The following is a 6270-nucleotide window of genomic DNA, read 5'->3' on the forward strand; positions in this document are numbered from 1 at the left end:
AATTTCCCCATCGATGATGTCACTGGTGGACGGGTTTCTGAACTGCCCACAGCCCTCCTGTGAGACACAGACTGAGTAAAAAAAAAGAATTGTGGCATTTTATCATGAACATTAGTGAAGACCAATTAAAAAATAAAACTTTATAAGTGGTGAAGTGGTCCTTGAACACATCATTTATTTCCCGGATGAAACACGGCTGTATCAGATTCAGTGGTGGAAAGTAACTAAGTACCTTTACTTAAGTACTGTACATAAGTACAATTTTGAGGTATTTGTACTTTACTTGAGTAATTCCAATTTACAATACTTTTACTTCTACTCCACTACATCTGAGACAAATATTGTACTTTTACTCCACTACATGTATTTTAGTTACTATAGTTACTTTGCAGATTTTGATACATAACCACTTGAGCCCCTATAAACAATTTGGCCATTAGAAAATAGCTGATCTACAAGATCGCAATGTGTCGCGACGCCACGCATTGTGAGCTTGTAGATCTGCTATTTTCAAAATATTTCTTATACATTTGAAAACTTGAAATGGGACATTCTGCAGTACCTACTTTTACTTTTGGTAGTTTAAGTACATTTTGACGCCAAGTAAAATGTTGAATTACTTGTAACGGAGTATTTCTACGTTGCAGTATTGATGCTTCTACTTAAGTAAAACAAGCGAGTAGTTTTTTTCCACCACTGGCCATTAGGCCTCACCAACGGTTATGCGGCGTTGTCGTGGCGATCCCTCGTCGGCCTTTCTGTTCTGGTGTGTTGTCAGCTGGGGCGTGACGTGAAGGGCACGGCTCCTGGTCACTGTGTCTCCCACACTGCAGGAACGCGTGGCAGGTCTCTGAAATGTACAATCAATGATCATAGCATGGTCTATCCCAGGGCTATTCACCTAGATTACTGTAGAAGATGTGTGGGTTCTCAAAATGCATTTTGTGCTCAAACACGGAGATTTATGTATATATAATACATTTGTGCACACTGCACAGTAATGAGCAGGATAATATATCATGTCTATACAGGTATATATATGCTATCTTAGAATAGATGTAGACCTATTTGACAGTGGTGCATAATAATTGCATAGAAATTAACAAGCGTCAACGAGCACCAGCTGGAAGCACACGCACGCACACACACAAACACACGCACGCACGCACGCACGCACGCACTTTGCAGGCCGCGACCCCTGAAAATAATCATATTTGAACTTTTTATGGGGTCCTTGTACCTTTAAATGATATCATCAAATTGATCATCATCATCACAAGTTTAGTGATTGGTTGTTTTTGATCAAATGTTTGTATATAAGTAACTCTGTGAAAAAGCTGTGTAATGCCTGAAGAAGCTCCTTAGGGAACGAAACGTTGCCCTCATAATACAGAGTTGTCCTCTTGTACCGAGTAGATATACAGTGTGCAGGCGTATTTTCTATTTTATTGCTGATGTGCACTTGCCTACGCACCTGTTCCTAAGCCTCTACTCTAGGTGTGTGGAAGTTTTTCTCTACAATTTTATTATTTTATTTATTTATTAAAAAGTCCTGAAATTGTCACTTTACTCACTGTCATCTGCGGACCTGATCCCCAAATGATGTGGGGACCCCTCTAGTGAGTCTAATTATGTGGGGACCCCTCTGGTGAGTCTCGACCCACAGGTTGAGAACCCCTCTGGTGAGTCTCGACCCACAGGTTGAGAAGCACTGAGCTAGAGCAGCGAAAATGGCCCTCCCCGCTCGGCTTCCCTCTTGTGAACACGGCCAACTCCTATCGATGCTGGGCCAAACCGACACCTACTTTGCACCTGCGCCACCCGAGTGCCATATTTATTTTGTGTAGTGGGCTCATATTGTCTACGTGATATTTTTACCTGTAGGCGAGTGGATGCATCCATCTTGGTGGTGTGAGGGAGCAGATAAAGTTGAGCTTTCAGTAACTCGGCATAGGTAACATCCTTGTTACTTAGTTCATCTATATAAGACAGAGAAATAAACACACAGGGTTACAACAAACTCTACTCGGGACCTCATCTCCTGCTAATGACAAATGTATACTTTGCTGTATTACTGTGGCGCTCGTGAGCGACGTGGACATACATGTACAAGTATTTAAGGGCTTAAGGCTTTGCAGAGTCCATTTATGGTAAACTTCATGGCCTTCCGTCTATTCTCAGGGTCCTAGAATTTGGGGTTCTCAGCGTCCATTTGGAGCACAACTCAGAGTCTATTTGCAGTGCATTAGCTCGGTGCTGATACTGGACGCAGCCAGCTGGGGTTGCTTGGCAACCCGTCAGAAACACTAAAGTCTGTCTGGCTGATCACATAGTTTTGTGACAACCCTCGTTCTTTCCCACAGAAAGCCCATGTTCTTGCATTTCCCCCCAAACGTCACTTGATCAGCGAGCAAATATCTCTTTCCTCCTATCATAACAAGCAAGACAAATGAGACTGAGAATATGGCATCCGAGCTATAGGGACTGGCCTTCTCAAGCAGTACAACACTGTGACATGATTATGACCGATGTTGATAGCTAAGCTATAACTTAGGCATTGGGTATTTCCCCCTCATACCTGCACTGATTATAGCATCAAGTCCCTCTTTATTGACACAGTTCACAAACAGTCTTTTCAAATAGTTTAGCCAACAACAGCACAAAAAAATACACTCTAATTTCTTAAACACATGTTTTTCATTTCAGGGCCCTGTTTCTGAAAGGCTTGTTTGATGTGAAGGGGACTTTAGAGGGAGGCAGAATCAGATAAGACAGTGTAATTGGTTTATGTGTGTCAGCGGTGGAATCTTGTCTGGGCCCTGGAGAGACAGTAGAACACAGATTACAGGGGGGAGGGGGGGGTGGTGAGGGGGGTCACGGGCAGAGTGAAATGGCACACTCTCCATCACCTGGCTGGCCTGCTGTGAGTCACTCTTTACGCCATCATAAAGTCTGGCCCCTACAGCTCTGCCAAGGCAGCACACCCGGGCCACGCAAAACACTGAGAATTAAACCTTTTTTTTTTGCTTTTCTTTTTTTACTAGGAAAGCCAAATGAGAAAAGCGAGGGGCCTCGGCCAAACACGTGTAGGCTTATAATGGCACCCTCCTCCAGCTGACCTCAGGCCCTTAAAATAACAGAGAGTGTCTTTGAAATACGGAGAAAATCATTTCCATCCTCCTCTGTCCTCGCTCTATGACTGCCTTTCACCGAGCGTGGGAGAAGGGACACACGAGATGTGAAGTTGTCTGGGGATCCTAATGGAGGGTAGCAGGACACACACACAGCCATGTCGAAGCGATGTCAGAGACCTCAGGCGGCCCGTGTCTTCCAAGAAAAGGGTAATGCAAACAGAGGAGGACAGGAACTTCTGGCCATGGCTTAGGGACATGGCCCTGTGTTGTCTCAGTTGGAAATCATCGGTCATGGAGAGATGGACATCATTCTGTCGAAGCATACAGTACTTGCGTCTAATTCGTCATGTAACGGCGTCTCGGTGTGCTCGCTTTCAACCGATTTCAATATTTTCTGTGAAAATGCGTAAACATGTAAACATTGACACAAACACACCTGCCAAGCACGCACGCACACACGCACTCACTGGTTTAATGCAAAAGCAGAGGAGTTTCAAACTTTTCAGCACATTTATGTAAACGGATAGGGCAAGCAACGATGCTTATCATTTGGAGCGTTATTGTCCTACTCCGGTTTGAAGATTGAAAGGAGAGTAAGCAGTAATCTCTATGGGCAGCGAGCAGAGCTCTTTGAGAGAACACAGCGTGCTGAGTCACAGGAACCCAACACCTGGGAACCGCCTGCGTGGCCACGCACAGGGAATACGCACACAATGGCTAAAAAGACATTCCAACAAAGGGAAACTTTTTCGCAATTCCCGAAGGAGGCGTTAGAGGTACTGTAGCCATGTCACATAATCACTGCAATTTCCTCTGAATAGGGGGAACCGAGATCAAAACAAAGAGGCAACACATGAGCTCAACAGCTGGAAGGAGGGGGGATCATCATCTGTTGCCATTTACCTCTCACCTACAGTTTGAAGTGGGAACTGCGTGGCAGACGCCCAAATACAAATAATCCTTAACGTCTGCAAATGCAACTCAAGGATATACTGTCTGTCAATACATCTCGTTGGTCATTCTACATACACGTTTAACACACTAAACCTGAATAATTGAATTATGTTAGTTAACAAGTTAGTTATCTTGACTATTTTCAAATCAATATATGCTTTAAAATACATTAAAACATCACGATAACCAAAAGAAAAATAACGGTGCAATTATATTTAGTGTGTTGGATACCTATATCTCAAGCACTACCAATTCCAATTTAGTGTGCTTTGCAAAATGGTGGGCAGTATTTGTCCAGTGTGCCATGAATCTTAAGCCCACCACACACCGGCTGCGTATTTTCAATTAACCTATCGCACACCGGCTCCGTCCGCCGCGTCACCTGGCGCGCCGATAGAACACAGTTCTATTTTCCAGGCGGCGCCGCGCAGCAACGCGGCGCGCAGCAGCCGGTCGCAGACGGTGTGTGATGGGCTTAAGTCAGGCTAAACATGCCAGATTAGCCCATAGCCTATATGGTCCTTTCAATCCAACTTACCCAGGTTGTGCTCAGTAAACGACAACAGATTGATGCCAGTGTTGAAGCTCCCTATGATAGAAAAAGCAGGCAAGATCATTACATGGTGCAAACACATCATGCATGGCAGAGCTGTGAAGCACATGGATTGCTGAAGGGGCCTACAGTTGGACTCACTCTTCTTCCATGGATACTCAGGGAGAGGGGCAACTTGGTAGGCACTACGCAAGAATGTGGCCTTGGGTTTCTCAATTTCCTTCATGTTGCCTGGAATGACTTCTGCTATGGGTTTAAGCTCTGGTTCAATTTGACTGTCGTCCTGGTTCTCAGCTTGTGCACACTCCCCTGTTGAATTATCCGGCCCCATGCTTTCCATCCTCTCCTCATAGCTCTCCTGGTCGCCAGTAGTGAAGCTACCATCGCTACCGGAGGTATTCATCATGCTCTCTTCCTCGGAGTTGAGGTCAAAGAACTGATCATCGTCAATGACGTCGGAAGGAGTGGGCGGGATCAAGTTGATGACGGGCGGCATCAGGAGGCTCCCAGAAGCAGCCGTGCTGTCGGTGCCACTCTCAAACCAACTCGGATCTTCGTCATCTTCCTGCTCCTCGTCCTTTAAACCATTGGCGGGAATGGCGCCGCTCTCGGCCCTGGGCTGCAGAGGCAGCGAGGATAGAGGTTTGAGCCTCTTCTTCCTCAGAGCCCGGCTGTAGCAGGCAGACACGGAGCTGACTGAGCGGGCCATGCCGGCGGTTCTGTCGGCTGGGGAGTCCTCCTCAGATAGGCTGAAGCTGGGGTTGACCAGGCCCAGGTCCTCCACTGTGATTTGGATGGTCTCCTTGTCTCCTCCTCCTGACACTCCATCATGCAGGCAAGGCAACTGGGCGCCCCCATCGCTCTCCTGCCTCAGTGGAGAACCCCTCTCCTCCGCTCTCAGACACGAGCAGCAGAACAGCCTGCATGAGAGTGCCCGTGGGCTTTTCTTACGTGGGCACCGACCGGCCCTAAGCCTCTCTGAATCTGCCATTGTGTCGGCTTTGTCGGTGACAGCCTAACTTTGCGCTGGCTGGATTGGTAAACACGTCATTCTTCAGGTTCTTCAGATAAACCTCTACAGTCTGAGGCGAGGATAAACAGCCACCCACACCTCTGGAGCAACATGCTGCCCTTTGATAGGACCCAAAGCCTCTGCACGCAACCCAAAACGTTCATCTGGAACATGTGTTGCTTAGCAGTGAGAGAGAGGGGGATAAATAGGACCAATTCGTTTTTCTGGGTCAGGTAAACACCTGAAATGAATACTGATTTAAATTAGCATGCTTTCATATGGTAAGCAGCTCCATTGTTTAGACACAGGTCTGCTTTCAAAGGGCCTGAAGATGACATCAATATTCTGCCCACATAGCATCTTGGGAGAAAAACATATGGACGGTAATGTGTAGATAGCAGGAAAAAGGAAGGAAGTGATTAAAATCTTTTTCAATGTTTTTTGCACGACATTATGTTGTTTTGCATATGCATGCAAGGTTGTACAGGACAGGTCTTGCGTGTCTTTATTGCTGTGTGTGTGCATGCATGCGTGCGTCTGTCTTTCTGCGTGGTGGGGGTCTGTTTTGCGTGATTCCATGTCATTCACACCGCTTGAGTCAGTAGTATTCCCTTTCA

Source organism: Protomyctophum bolini (genome assembly GCF_963924005.1).
Source record: "Protomyctophum bolini genome assembly, chromosome: 14".
NCBI classification, from domain to species: Eukaryota; Metazoa; Chordata; class Actinopteri; order Myctophiformes; family Myctophidae; genus Protomyctophum; species Protomyctophum bolini.